This window comes from Ictidomys tridecemlineatus, chromosome 15 (assembly GCF_052094955.1).
Source record: "Ictidomys tridecemlineatus isolate mIctTri1 chromosome 15, mIctTri1.hap1, whole genome shotgun sequence".
Lineage (NCBI taxonomy): Eukaryota > Metazoa > Chordata > Mammalia > Rodentia > Sciuridae > Ictidomys > Ictidomys tridecemlineatus.
In genome coordinates, this window is record NC_135491.1 from 57,726,530 (window position 1) to 57,740,668 (window position 14,139).

Here is a 14,139-nt window from a genome sequence, read left to right on the forward strand (position 1 = left end):
TCTCTGTCCTCCGTGGCCTTTCTCCCTCTCTCTGCCCACCCTGTGACCCATGTCACCTTAACTGCTCCTTAAAGGCCCAGTCCAGGTGCAGTCACCTTGGGGGCCGGGGCCCCCTAGGGGACATTTGGAGAGAACGTGATCGGCCCATGACAGAGACCTTCACAGCCCAGAGACGGCCCCCGCCTGCCTCCTGCCTCTGGGAGGGGCGTCCTGCCCCAGGACCCCAGGACCTTCAGCCCTGAGAGCTGTACAGGTGTCCCAGGAGGAGGTGACAGAATTCCTCTCAGGGCTGAGTGCCACTGCACCTGGGTGACACCCCCCAGCAGAGGGCCCTCCAAGGTGACTGAGGGACAGGGAGCCAGGCCTGGGCGTCCCTGGTCACCTCTGCCTCTTACCAGCAGGGGCGCCTTTGGCGAGAACTCCTCCTGGGGTGGAGGGTCCCTGCAGGAGGGCGAGAGGGGCTGAGCCACGTGCGCAAGGCCCGGCACTGGGACCCGCTGTTCTCACTGGCCAGGAGCCCGGGCTGCAGAGGACGGGCGGCTCAGCCCTGCAGAGGTCTCCTGTGGCCCCGGGCAGCCTCCCTGGGCCTGGCCACAGGTGCAGATTCTCAGGCGCCATGGCGGCGTCCCTCTGGGGACAAGCCCCCACACCCTCAGAGGCTGCGGAGGGCTCCAGACCCGCCCCTTCCTGGGTGGTGGTTGGGTTTTGAACCTCCGCCCTCCCTCTCCTGCCCCAAGCCTGCCCTGGACAGCCCTGGACAGCCTCGGGGCTTCCGAAGTCTCAGGCTCTTAAAAACACATTTGGCGGCCAAGGGCCTGGGTTGTGAAATATCAGTGACATTGCTCTTCCCTTCACCGCGGCCAAGTGGACTGGCAGCGTCCTCACCCAAACCAGCTCCTGGCCCTCATGCCCAGCCGGCTCCAGGGGCACCGCACCTCGCTGGCACCTACTGCCTGCCTTCAGTCCACCACATCAGGGAGAGCCACACTCTGAAGGACATCCCCCACCCCCTGTCACCAGCCCCAGCGGTGTCCCCACAGCCTGACTCAGGAAAGCAGGAAAAGGAGTTCACCTATGCCAGGTGCCACCACCTGGCACTGAGTGTGACGTCTCACGTCTTTTGGTGACTTGCTGTTTCCCGGAGGCAAATTCAAGTGTGTGTCAAAGTGGCAGTCGGGAGCGCACTGTCGGCAGGTGACAGCAGCCACGTGGGGTCGGGGCAGCACGGGGCAGTGCCGTGGGGTCGGGCAGTGCAGGGCAGCGCCGAGTCCCAGCCTCCAGGCTCCGCCCCACGCTGCGCCTCCGACCAGTCAGGAAGGGGCACCTGGTGAGGGGCCAGAGGCGGCTGCTGAACTCTGTCCCTCTCTCCGTCCATCTCTCCGTCCCTCTCTGCGCTCCAGGGTTCCCGTAGGGTCCATTTTTAAAACGACCTCTTTGGAAGATACCTCCCGGCGCCTCAGGGTAGGGCCCGAGAGCTGATTCTGTCTCTGGGTCCTCCGGGGTCTGGTGGCCCCTTCTCTTGAGCAGCGGCAGCAAACTTCTCAAGGACCCCACTAATAACCAGCTCAGGCCCCTCCCCACCATGACGTCGCTGTGGAGCGGGAGGCCGCGGCTGCTGGCCCTCACGACGCAGGTGCGGGCGATGCTCGGGGGCCTCTTGGACGTTTGAGACTCGCCGTGGTTCTGCTTCAGCAGGACACTGAGTGGGCTGGGTCCAAGCCCTGAATCCTGTTCCATGGCAGTGGCCGCTGCTCCAGCCCCTGTGCTAGCTGTCACCTGGCTGGACCACGTGGAGCCCGCCTGCCATCCGGCCCAGGGGGCAGCCAGGGCTGAGGGCAGGGCTGGCCCACGGGAGCCTCGGTTTCTAAGTGTCCATCAGTTCTGCGCCACTGTGACAAAGGACCTGAGATAACCCACTCATGAAGAGTTCCTTTTGCTCAGGTTTTTGGAGGTTTCAGGCCACGTGGACTGGTCCCATTGCTAGGGCCCGTGGCGAGGCAGAATGCCATGTTGGAAGGACACAGAGGGCTGCGGGGAAGGGCTGGGGCCCCGGTGATGGCCGGGCTCACTTCCCCAGGTCCCACCTGCTGAAGTCCCCACCACCTGAGTGGAACCTCGGCTGGGGACGAGCCCCCGCAGGTAGACCTCTGGGGGACGCTCACCCAAACCGTAGGCCATGAACTCTCCTTCCGCAGCCTCACTGCTGTGACCCGGTCCTTGGGACCAGGGGCTCTGACGGACACTTAGCCAAGCCCCTGTGGCACCAACTGGGGACTCAGGGTGTCGCCCCTTCTCTCGGGGTTGACACCCCCGTTTCTGCCGGCCGAGTTGCTCTCAGGGACCGTAGGTGGCTGCCTTTTACGCCGAGCAGAGGCTGGTCTGACGGAGGCCACCTGGCCATCACGGGACGCGGAACCCCCGAGGCTACAACTTTGGGGAAAACGCAGAGCCACGGTTTTCTAAAAGTCTCGGCCAGTTAATTTGCACTGGCCCCTGTGGTCAGAGCGGCCCCTCGGCTGCTCCTAGCTGCAAGGGAGCTGGGGAGGGGGATCGAGTGACCCTGCCAGGGGACGCGGCTGCCACCTGAGGGGCTCCAGGTGAGCAAGGGCCCTGGGTGGGCCCAGGGTGGTCTGACCGAGAACCTATGGCAGGGTCTCAATCCTTAGGGCTACTGGGACAAGTGACCATGAATCTGGTGGCCTGAGACAACAGGAAGTGTCCCTCTCACTGTTCTGGAGGCCAGGGGTCCAAAACCAAGGTGGGGTGGGGACGTCCACCCTCGAGCTCTGGGGAGGCCTCTCCTGCCTCTTCGGCCTCTGCTCCCGTCTCCGCCGGGCCCTCTCCCCCTGGCCGCTGTCCTTTCCCTTCTTATCAGGACACGTCGCTGGAGTTGGGACTGACCGCCCTAAATCCCAGGATCATCTCACCCCGAGAACCTTAACCAGTCACAGGGCCAAGACCCTGCTTCCAGGATGAGGTCACATTCTAGGCTCCAGGAGGACGTCACGTGTGGGACACGTTCCCGCCCAAGGAGAGAGGCGCGCACGTCCCTGGGGCCAGCAGTGGCCTGGCCGTCCTCCTCCTGGGCCCGCGGGTCCTCTCCCTGGGCTGGCACACCCTGGGGCCTGGGCCTTTCCAGCCCCCCGAGGTCTGAAACCCCGAAATCTTCCTCATAAATCTTCCTCCTCAGAGGCCCAGAGAGGACCCGGAGACGCGGCCCTGGGCAGACCCTCCCTCCTCGATTGAGGTCTCCGGCCCTCGGACGGGTGGCCAGCCTGTGTCCAGTGGGCCCCGGCTTCCTCACCACGTCGGAGGGTGCCGTGCCGTCAGACCAGGTGACACAGTTGTGGGGCCGCAGGTCACCATGCCATTGTCACCCGTCCTACCACGTTGTGTCATGGGCCCACGGCTTTGTGCTCACTCACGGTCTCCTGGGCCCCGGCTTCAGCCCTGTCCCTCCTGGCGTCTCCCTTGGGGAAGGCGGCCACAGCCGAAGGGCAGGGACAGAGGCGTTGTGACTTGCAGACACTCTGTTCCCTAACTGTCCGACCTCACGTGACTTCCGAGTTGGGAGGACAGCAATGGGTCCCCACGCGCCCTTCTGATTCCCCGGAGATGAGCTTTGCATCCCACCCTTGGTCACGGAATCCCTTCCGTGTCTGTGACGTGCAGAGCCTGGAGACCTTTGGTCCTTGTCCTCGGGTGTGTGCTCCTGGGGAGAGGACCTCCCCGCACTGAGGGGACAACTCAGAGAGCCCCTGCTGGGCGCGCAGGCCTGGCTCGGTGCCACCCCATCCCCCAACGTCCTCATGGCAGGGGAGACCTTGAGCTGTGCCACATGCCATTCCACGCCCCTCCGAGGTCCCCGAATCTGGAGTGAGCGCATCCCCCCTTTCTGCTGTTGACATTCTTTCTAGATCAATGGCAGATGCTTGCAGAGCAGCCTCACGGGTTGTCCAAGTTCTTCATGATGAGAGTCAGATGGGGGGACGCTGTGTCCTTCTCCTGCGTCAGATGGGGAGGCCCCGCTGGTGTCCGGCCACGCGGCTAAGGAGGCCCAGATGCCGCCATCGTCTTGAGGAGAGCCGCGCTGAGCCTGGCAGGCGCCCTGCTCCCCGTGAGACCTCCGCCCGCCGCTTTGATCCTCTCTGAATCTTGCCAGAAGGAAGCAGCTCGTGCTAGCTGCCAGGACAGAGTACGGATCCTGGGCCCCTCTGTGCTCGCTAGTGGCATGGCGCTGCAGGGAGCTCACCTGCCCCCAGTGTACGCGGCCACCCACCCACACTCGTGGGCACAGGCGGACGCAGATGTGAAGGCAGGACCTGTGCACCCTCGCTGCGAGGCATGGGCTCCGCCCTCTCCTTTACTCAGGGGGCCACCCTTTACCCTGGATTGTCCCAGGCTGCACACGGGGACCCATCCACTGGCTTCAGGTGCTGCTGACGGGGTCCCATGCTTCCCGGGCACTTCCTGGCCTGCTGTCAGAGCGAGGTGCCCCTGGCCGCCCTGGCCAGCCCTGCAGTCAGCCGTCCCCCCGAGGAGCCCCCGCGCTTACTGGGGGGTCTTCCCGCTCTAGAGGGGACCGTGGAGGAGCCGCGGCAGGAGGAAAGGGGCGGATCTCCAGAGCAGCAGGCGGGACGTCTGTCCTGGCCCCTCCAGGCCTGAGAACGGGGGAGCAGAAGCCTCAAACCAGATGCCCGAGGTCAGGGGCCCAGTCCCAGAGCAGAGCCTGGCGTGTAGACACCTGGAGGACCTGGCGCTCACCCTGCCCCGGCAGCCAGGGCACCGTGGGACGTGCCCGTGCCTTGACCCCAGGAAGCGGGGTTTGGACTCCTCTCGGGACCACGGGTTGGGTGACCTCTGGCGTGGTGGACAGGCAGGCCAGAGCCGGACAACGTGAAATCACAGCCGTGAGCTATCGCAGGACACGCGCTGGTCCTGAGGACTCCTGCCTCCACCTGCCACCGAGGTAAGGGACTGACTGGCCAGGCCAGCTCCCTGCCCAGGGATGCCTTGGCCGGCTTGGTGATGTGACCCTGGTGGCCTTCTGAGGCAGAGCCTCCCCCGGTCCTCCTGCTCCCCCTGAACCTGCAGGGGATGAGCTCCGGGCGGTGGGGGCAGTCACCTGTGCCACCTGTCACTGCTGAGGGGAGGAGGCCCGGGAGAGGAGGGACCACTGCCACCTCCAGCCAGCAGCCAGGGGACACCTGGGCCTGCGAGGTGGGCGCTGTGTGACAGCCTGCCTGGGCCCCAACACCCGGGAGCTGCCTGGAGCTGCCAAGGGGAGGGCCGGAGGTCCTGAAGGGGTGTCCACCGGAGAGGGCCAGGGTGGGAGCCCTCCCGGGGCCAACCCCCACAGGTGACAGCCCCAGCCCAGCGTCTCCCTGCCTTGCTGGGTGCTCTAGAGACACTGTCCACCCTCCCACCCCTCCACTGTCCACCGTCCACTGACCGCCTGTCCTCCTTCCACTCTGTCCTTTCCCCGGACCCCTCTCCTCTGACAGGTGACAAACATGGCGCAGCTGGATTGTGGTCGGGAGGCCTTATCTGCAGGGAGGTGGGGCTCGGCCTGCAGAGCCCTCCGGGGCACAGGAAGTCCTGCGTCCACCTGTCAGGTGAGAACTAAGTCATTGCCAAGACCCTGGCCAGGCCATCCATGGACCCAGCCCCGCTTTGTGGATGGGGTGGTCATCCTGGGACACAGGCCTGGCTTGCACGGCTGCCCTGACCCACAGCAAGCGTCAGAGACTGCACCCAGCCCCACCGGGACCACAGGCTGTGGCCAGTGCTGGGCATCCCAGTCTGGGGAGACGGGACCCCTGCCCTCCCTCTGCCCACCACGCACCCTCCGCCTGCCAGAGCCACCAGAGCCTTGCAGACCTGCAGGTAGGGACCGGCCACCCTGGGCCCCAGACTGGAACCCTGGTCACCCCCAGGAGCCTCCATGGCCCACGGTTGGCCACTTTGTTAGGCGGCCAGTGCTGGGTGGAGCGGCAGCGCTGAGCGGACACGCGCCCCTCCAGTAGCCAGGGCCAGGCCTCTCCGCGGGGCCTGCGCCTCCCTCAGGGCAGGTGGGCTCTCCTTCCTGTTGTTTTGCCGAAGGCCAGAGGAGCAGGAGGACCGGGAGGTCGGTGGCCAGGGAGAGCAGAGCCGGATCCTGCCCAGAGGGACACTCAGGGCAGCAGGAGGACCGGGAGGTCGGCAGAGGTGGCCGGCTCCAGTGACCTCACACCCAGGGCCTCACCCCGCGTGGCCCTTCCTGTGAGTCCTGCAGGCGCCCAGGGACTTGGTGACCTGACCCAAACTGTGGTCAGGGGCAGGGAGTTCCGGGCTGCCAGTTCCCGGCTGCTCTGTGGCCTCAGCTCACCTCGCCAGCTGCCTTTCCGAAGGGCCCCAGGCGGCCCTTCCTGGCTGGGCCGAGGCGTGGACACTCCCATCTCCAGGGAGGAGTGGGCGGCCACTGCAGGTGGGACGTGGGCGGCCGCTGGGCTTCCGTCCAGGAGCAGGGACTTCAGACGGCCTGAGGCTTCAGGCAGCGCTCAGAGACCAGAGGCCACCGAGGAGCCCTGCCCGAATCCCTACACCAAGGGCCCGACCCCCAGCCGAGTGGCCGAGTGGCCGTGCCCCAGCTCCTGGGCTGGCAGATGCCACAGCCCTACGGGGGCAGAGATGAGTCATCTAGGGGCCACATGGCCCAGATTCCAACCGAGGCTGGGACAGAGACAGTGACGAGTCCCCGTGTGAATTGTGACCGGCCCTGACAGCTCACGGGTGCCACAGCCCTCAGTCCTCCCTGGCAAGTGCCGTGGCTGAGCTCGGGGACACAGTCCTTCCTGCAGGCCCCGATTCCCACTCTCGGGGTACAGGGAGCACCTGGGAGCCACGGTGGCAGTCGGCAGCAGCTGGAGGTGGGGACGGCTCCGTAAAGACCGGCAGGCTGCCCAGAGGGGTCGGTCACCCCGGAGCAGGAGACTGGGTGGGGCCCCGTGGGAGGGACCGGGGTCAGAGGAGGCTGCAGTCCTGACGGGGGACACAGGGACTTCGGGGAGAGGAAACTGGACGGACGGTAACTCTAGTTGGGGAGGGAGCTAGGAGTAAAATTCTTTGTCATATTAGGTTTTGAAAAGATACGGAGTGTCATCACCATGTGAAAGCATCTTTGTTCTAAAATGTACAGAAAACTTGGTCCCTAGTGGAAAAAATAAGATACAATGTAGAGAAGAAAGGAAATTCACTGAATTTAAGAGAGGTTCTCTGGGAACACAGGATCGTCTTCTCTTTTACTCCATTACTTAGATTTTCATTGATGTTCAGTTGCGAATGTAGTCAAGGAAACCACACCTGGGAAAAAAGCTCTAGGAAAACTCATGCATCCCCTTGTGGAGAGGGTTTTCGGGATTTGGACCCTTGGCTTGACGTCCTCGTGGCCACAGTGACTGCCTCCAGCCTGGGCCCTCGCCGTGGGACCCTCTCTGAAGGAGACATCTTGCTGCGTTTATCCAGTCTAGCTCCGTGCCTCGGGTTCTGAATTCCAACGGCTCGTTGTCAGTTCCTTTTTGAGTCCGACAGAATCTTTTCTCCCAAGAAAACCTGCCAAGCAGACCACCGCGTGCCGTGGGAGACATCCTCCTTCAGATAAGGCAGGGTGGACAGAGGAACCAGCCCCAGCGGTGACGGTGGCCCCTGGCTCGCTGTCCCTGAGCGGTCAGGCTCCACGGGGGGGGGGGAGGGGGCCTACAATCACTGCCCTCCGCCTGCCCGCAAGGGAGCAGGCACAGGGCTGTCCAGTGACTTCCGGGGCCTGCTGGCCATGAGAGGCCGCCAGGACTGCCCCCGGCTCTGAGGTTTCCCCGCCCAGTACCTGTCCATCCAGCCAGGTTCAGCCCGCCGCCCAGGGGGCACGGGACACCACTAAGCGTCTGGGCCACCTTGGGGACGTGGGTTCCCTCAGCCTGAGGCTGGCAGGGGCTGGGTGGCTGGGTGCCCCGGGCACCCCGTGTGCAGTGGCTGTCACCGCCCACCCTGCCGACCGCCAGCCGCTCACCCTGGAGCCTGCGGCAGACCCCCAGCTGGACGAAGCCCACGGATGGGCTGCCCCGGGTTCTGCCCCCTGCCGGTCTGGTTACCCCGCTGGCTGACCCCTCTCTGCCCCGTCCATTCCCGTTCACGCATGTCCATAAACACACGTCCGAGCCCCCGCCAGGTGCCCAGTGCCCTGCCAAGCACCTTGAAGACGCGACAGGATCCGGGCTGCCGGGCCGGCCTGCCCCGCCCTGCCGGCTGTGCAGCGCTCAGTCGGATCTTGGCCCCTGACCATCCATCGTCCAACCGCCCTTGGAGCCAGTTACGTAAGTGTTCCCCCAGGCCTGAAACCTCCACATGGCCCTGGAGCCCAGCCCGCCAGCTGCTCCCGGGACGTCAGCCGCGGCCACTTCCCCTGGACGCAGAGCAGCTGTGCAGACGTCAGGAAGAGCCGGCGTGCCCAGTGCAGGCGTTGACCCAGCAGCAGCCCCTGGGTCCCCGTGACCCTGGACACCTGGGCCCACAGCACACACTGCCACCCAGCCCCCGAGGGAGGCACGCAGGTGGCCTCCCCTCCCCTTGAACAGTGGCTCTGTCCTCCCTTCCCTCCCGGACACGTCCCTGTGCCCAGGCCACCCTCCAGCATGTCCAGGGCCTTGTGCGGCTCCAGACCTCCGGCGGCCCCATCAGGAACCCGCGTCCTGCCTGCTCGCGCAGGGGCCACCCACAGAGTCCAAGCTCGGCCCGGGAGCGGCCGGGAGCCTTCGTTTTGCTGTTGGATGCAGGAGTTCAGCTCGTCCTTGGAGAAAGGCCGGCGCTGGTGGCCTGTGCTCCTGTAGGTGAAGTGGTGCCCGCAGAATGTCTCCATGTCTGCGGGCGTCCGTGTCCCAGTGAGGGAGGGGGAGGCTGGGAGAGGCGCAGACGTTGGTGCCACGTCTCAGCCTCTGCGGCCGCCGTGGCATCACCACCAGCAGCGGCTTCAGACACAGAAAGGGATCCCCGTTCTGGAGGCTCCGGGAAGGTCCCTCCTTCCTCTCTCAGCTGTGGCGGCTCCAGCGGGCCTTGGCTTGTGGCCTCGGGCTCCATCCCTGTCTTCTCGTTACATCTCCTGCTTTCTCCTCTCTGTCCCTTGTAGGGGCCCTTGTCATTAGACGTCAGCCCCGTCCCTCCAGGATGATCTCAAGATCCTTAAGTTGGTCACACAAAGGCGGTCACCCGAGGTCTCAGGGCTTACATGTGGACATGTCTTTGGCGGATGGACCTACTACGTGTCGTGTGATGTGAGGAACGTGATGAGGAAGGTGCATGTCCACCCTAAAGTCCGTCCACCCTAAAGTCCGTCCACCCAAGGATGACGCCTCGGGCTGGGCAGGCCCCTCTCCCAAGCAGGCAGCTTTGCACCTCGGCCAAGCGCAGCTGCCCATCAGCGGTGGTCCTCCCGCCGGGGTCTGCCCGAGACTGCCCGCCCAGGCTTCTGCTCTGGTTCCTGCTGCCAGGCCAGCCTGGCCTCTGGCACCTTAACGGACTCACTCTGTCCCCGAGAGCCATCTTGTCCCCGGCCGTAAGTGGCTCTTGCTCTCCTGAGTGCCAGGCTGTGGAGCCCCTTGGCCGTGGCCATCTCCGTGCTCGGCTGCCCAGGGATGAAGCAGCACCTCTCAGCCACGGGCACCCCCACTCCTCGTCTGCAGGAGGAGGATGGGGACTGACCGGGGCCTGCAGAAGTGTCCAGGGAGACGCCTCGGTCACCCAGCCCCTGGTGGCGGTTCAAGTCAGGGCTGGCGGCTCCCCAGGCAGAAGGCTCGCGGCACAGCCCTCCCCTCAGGCAGGGGTCCAGCCCTGGGCGCAGCCCTGGGCAGTGCTTGGGGCGGCTCAGGCAGACTGGTCAGCAGGGCTGTCAGGAGGACCCCTCTTCTGTCCCTGTACGCGAGGCCCAAAGGCAAGCGCAGAGCCTCCCCGTCCAAGGACGTCAGCGTCACTCCCCCAGGAGACGAGAGCCCAGGACTTGAGCTCATTCCTCCTGAGGCGCAGTGGCCCAGGGTGGGTCCCCTCCTGGGAGCGCACACATGGGCCCCTGACCCTGGGTCCTGGAGGGGGCCCCTTTACGTCCTCAAAAGAGAACTTCCCTCCACTAGGGGGCAGCAGAGCACTGGGGACGGCCGCGGACAGCGAACTGTGGGGCCACCATAATGTGAACCCACCCCCACCCAAGCAGGGCCTTCCTCCCTCCATCAGCCCTGCTCCGTCCACGCCCTGGACACGCGCAGGTGGGGGACACGGGGCACTACACCTGTTATCCCTCTCTCCAAGGCCCCGTGTCATGCACACGGCTGAAGGGACACGAGCCAGCCACGGCAAGAGCCCTGGACAGGCGTCCCACCAAGCCAGGGTCACGTCCCAGGAGGGGTCGGAGAGCAACGCTGGGACAGTGTCCACTCTCCAAAACGAGCACAGTGTGCTCGAGCACAAGCTGCAGGTCCTCCCCGGGCTTTCCTGGTCACCAGGACAGGGTCCTTGGGAGAGGTCGGCTGTCAGCCCTGTGCGCCTTAGAAATGTGACCGAAGGCTCCGTCCCTGTCCCCAGAACCAATTTAATCATGAGGACCCGGTTTTGCTTTGTTATCCGAGGAGAAACACCGGGGACCCCCGTCCCAAAGGCTGCGACTCTCTCCCTCGGGAGGGACGGGGGGTGCTTTAGAGGAACTTCCAGGGTCACGATCCAGGCGTGCTCTGGCAGGGGCCCCGGCGCCCTGATGCCAGGGCGCCCTGTCCACCTGGGGGGTGTCCACGTCCAGACCCTCGCGGGCCTCTCCTTCCCGTGGGTGTGCGCAGGGCAGTGGGGCCATGAGGGCTGCCCTCACAAGGCCAGGGACCCCCTTACAGTCAGAACCGTTCAAGTCGCGCCCCGCCTGGGGCCCCTGCGGGAAGCCACCAGGGCACACTTTGAGCTGGCCAGCTGCCAGGGGCAGCTCCCGTTTAAACCAGCTGCTCTAAAACCCACGCTCCCCAGACCCTCCAGACCGACTTCATTGCTGACGGGGACACAGGCTGCCCGAGAACGTTCTAGTTGTCACCCCCAAGCAAAGACGTTCAGCTGAGCCCCTGAGCCGGAGGTCACCTCAGGTCTGCGCTGACCCCGCTGCCGTGGCCAGGCCCCTCGGCACAGCAGAGCTGAGGGCGCCTGCAAACCAGGGCTTTCCAGGGCAGTTTTGCAGCTGGGGTTTGCAGGACGCAGGTGGACTGTAGACAGCGCGGGGCCCGCGAGGGAGGCCAAGCCGGTCAGGTCCACAGGCAGGGGTCGGGCGCTGGCCACGTACCACGACAGCAGCTCCAGGCCCAGAGAGCCGGACCCTGCTGCAGGCAGCACCAGGGAGGGCTGCTTCGAGGCTGTGATCCTGTCCTGCTCCAGACGCTTGGGGGTGGGGACAGGCCACGGCCCCTCCAGAGGGAACGGCTCCCCTGCCCTGTGAGTCGCCAGGGAGCAGGCAGGGCTCCCAGAGGAGGCTGCTGGGTGGCCCCTCCCACCTGTCACGTCCCTCGCCTTCAGGCTGGAGGGTGACCCTCAGGCCCCACACCCAGGTGCTGGTGGCCTCTGCAGACTCATGGCTCCACCCTGCCACCCACCTCCCTGTCCCTCTGGGCCTTTGCCCAGGTCAGGAGACCAAGCTCCCCAGGTGCCAGCTCTGTGCCCTCAGAAAGTCCCTCCCTCCAGGGCTCAGTGTCCCTGTAGTGGAGGGGGCCATCCTGGGGCGGCTGGTGCCTCTGTCGGGGACTCTGTCCTGTGGCCTGCGGACTGCCCACGCGGGCCTCCAGTGGCTCCCCTCATGCCTTGCCCTGAACCTTCCAGATGTCCCCTCCTGTGCCCTGCCCTGAACCTTCCAGATGTCCCCTCCTGTGCCCAGCGGCCCTCCCTACAGCCTTGTTGGTCTGGTTGGCTCCCAGGCTGCACCCACACCCCTGGAGGGCAGGGCTCACACTGCGGGTCCCCTGCCCGCTCCCTCCCCCGCCTGGACACGCAGGCTCTCGGTGAGGTGCCCAGAGCCGCGGGTGCCCTTCCCAAGCCCTGGCCCTCGGTTATCTCGCCTGGTCTGCGCAGCACCTGGAGGCCAGGGACGGCCGCTCCTTGTACAGGTGAGGAGTGGGGCTCGGAGCCCCGGGCTCACGGCCAGCTCCTCCTCCTCAGCTGGCGGGCTTGCAGGACGGAGGACGCTGGGCCAAGGGCTCAGGTGGCTCTGCCAACTCTGAAAGGGTGACTTTGGGACGAGGCCTCTGCGGAGCTACGAGAGGCCGTGTCTCCTTTGGCCTAGAGGAGCCTGACCCAGGGCTTGGCCACCTCTGCTGGTCCACCACCCTGGCCCGGAGCTGGGCTACCAGCCAAAGCAGGAGGAGCCGTGCTGGCCCCAGACCGGCTCCAGCAGGTCTATCATCCGTCAGAAAGAGGGAGTGTCCCCAGGGATCTGGGGGCCACCTCTGGAAGAAGAGCTGGATGTGCAGCCCATGGGTGAGAGGGACTCAGGGACTCTGCGGGCGGGTCCTGCAGCAGCCAGAGACCCATGCCCACTGCACCTGCCCGGGAGCCCTCCAGCTGTTCCTCTGTCCTGTGGCCTGCAGACCGGCCACTCCAGTGGCTGAAGGGAGCAGTGCGTGCTAACATCCCCAATCTGAAGGACACCTGTGGTGCTTAAAGGGGTAGTGCAGCTTGGGAGCCTGGACACAGTGCTGGGCACACAGGGGTCGCTTATTTTTAAAAACCCCCCGGAAGAGCTCAGGGGAGAGAGAGCGGCACTTACGGCCAGGTGTATGGCGTCTGGGTGAAGAGGCAGGGCCTGGGGCGGCAGAGGCCTGGGGAGTCAGAGGCCTGGGGAGGCAGAGGCCTGGGGAGGCAGAGGCCTGGGGAGGCAGAGGCCTGGGGAGACAGAGGCCTGGGGAGGCAGAGGTCGCGGGAGGCAGAGGCCTGGAGCAGCAGAGGACTGGGGCAGGCAGAGGCCTGGGGAGGCAGAGGCCTGGGGAGGCAGAGGCCTGGGACAGCAGAGGCCTTGGACAGCAGAGGCCTGGGACAGCAGGGGCCTGGGGAGGCAGAGGCCTGGGGAGGCAGAGGCCACAGCCAGGGCAGGCGTTCCGGCCCTCAGGGGCTCTGTTGTGGTCCCTGGGGCTGGAAGCAGCTCTCACCCACCGCCTGGCCCTTCTGAGGTCTGGTCAGGGTCCTGGTGCTGGCTGGCCTGCAGTGCTTGGCTTGGCCCTGGGGCCAACACTGCCCGCCGGCCTGGCCCTGCCATGCTGACCCTGAGTTGCCTTCTTGGCCCCCAGCCCCTCTCTTCCGGTGGCCACGGGGTGCCCAGATGAACTGGTAGACTTACCAGGGAGGCATGGGGCCCGTCTCTGAGTTTAAGCTGGCTGGAGCCATGGCCCAGCCGGCCAGATGGGGTCGATCTGGACTCTGGCCAAACCAGGAGGCCACTCACCTCGCACCCCACAGGACCCCTGTGCAGGCCGGAGCAGCCCTGCAGCCCCTCCCCGCCTACTCGGCAAAATGCAAGGTCTCCCCCAGCCCTGCCCTGGCCCTGCCCTGGCCCTGCCCTGGCCCTGCCGCAGGAGCAGCGGGCTCGCCTGTCCCAGCTCAGCCCTGGTGCCTGCCAGTGGCCCACAAGCCCCTCCAGGCCCAACCCCATGTGCCTGGATCCTGGCTCAGGGAAGCTGCTCTCTCCCCCTGACTCCACAGAGTTAGGAAAGGACTCGGGGGCTGTGAAGGGAGGCCTGGCTGGGGAGCAAAGCCTGCGTCCTGCAGGGAATCCCATTTCCACTTCCAAAAGCTGACCCAGTCCTTGAACAAAGGAGCCCTCCTCCCCCCTGGAGCCCTCCCCCCCAGCCCTCCTCCCCCCCTGGAGCCCTCCTCCCCCCTGGAGCCCTCCCCCCCAGCCCTCCTCCCCCCTGGAGCCCTCCTCCCCCCCTGGAGCCCTCCTCCCCCCTGGAGCCCTCCTCCCCCCCCCTGGAGCCCTCCCTCCCAGCCCTCCTCCCCCCCTGGAGCCCTCCTCCCCTCTGGAGCCCTCCTCCTCCCCCCTGGAGCCCTCCTCCCCCCCTGGAGCCCTCCTCCCCCCCTGGAGCCCTCCTCCCCCCTGGAGCC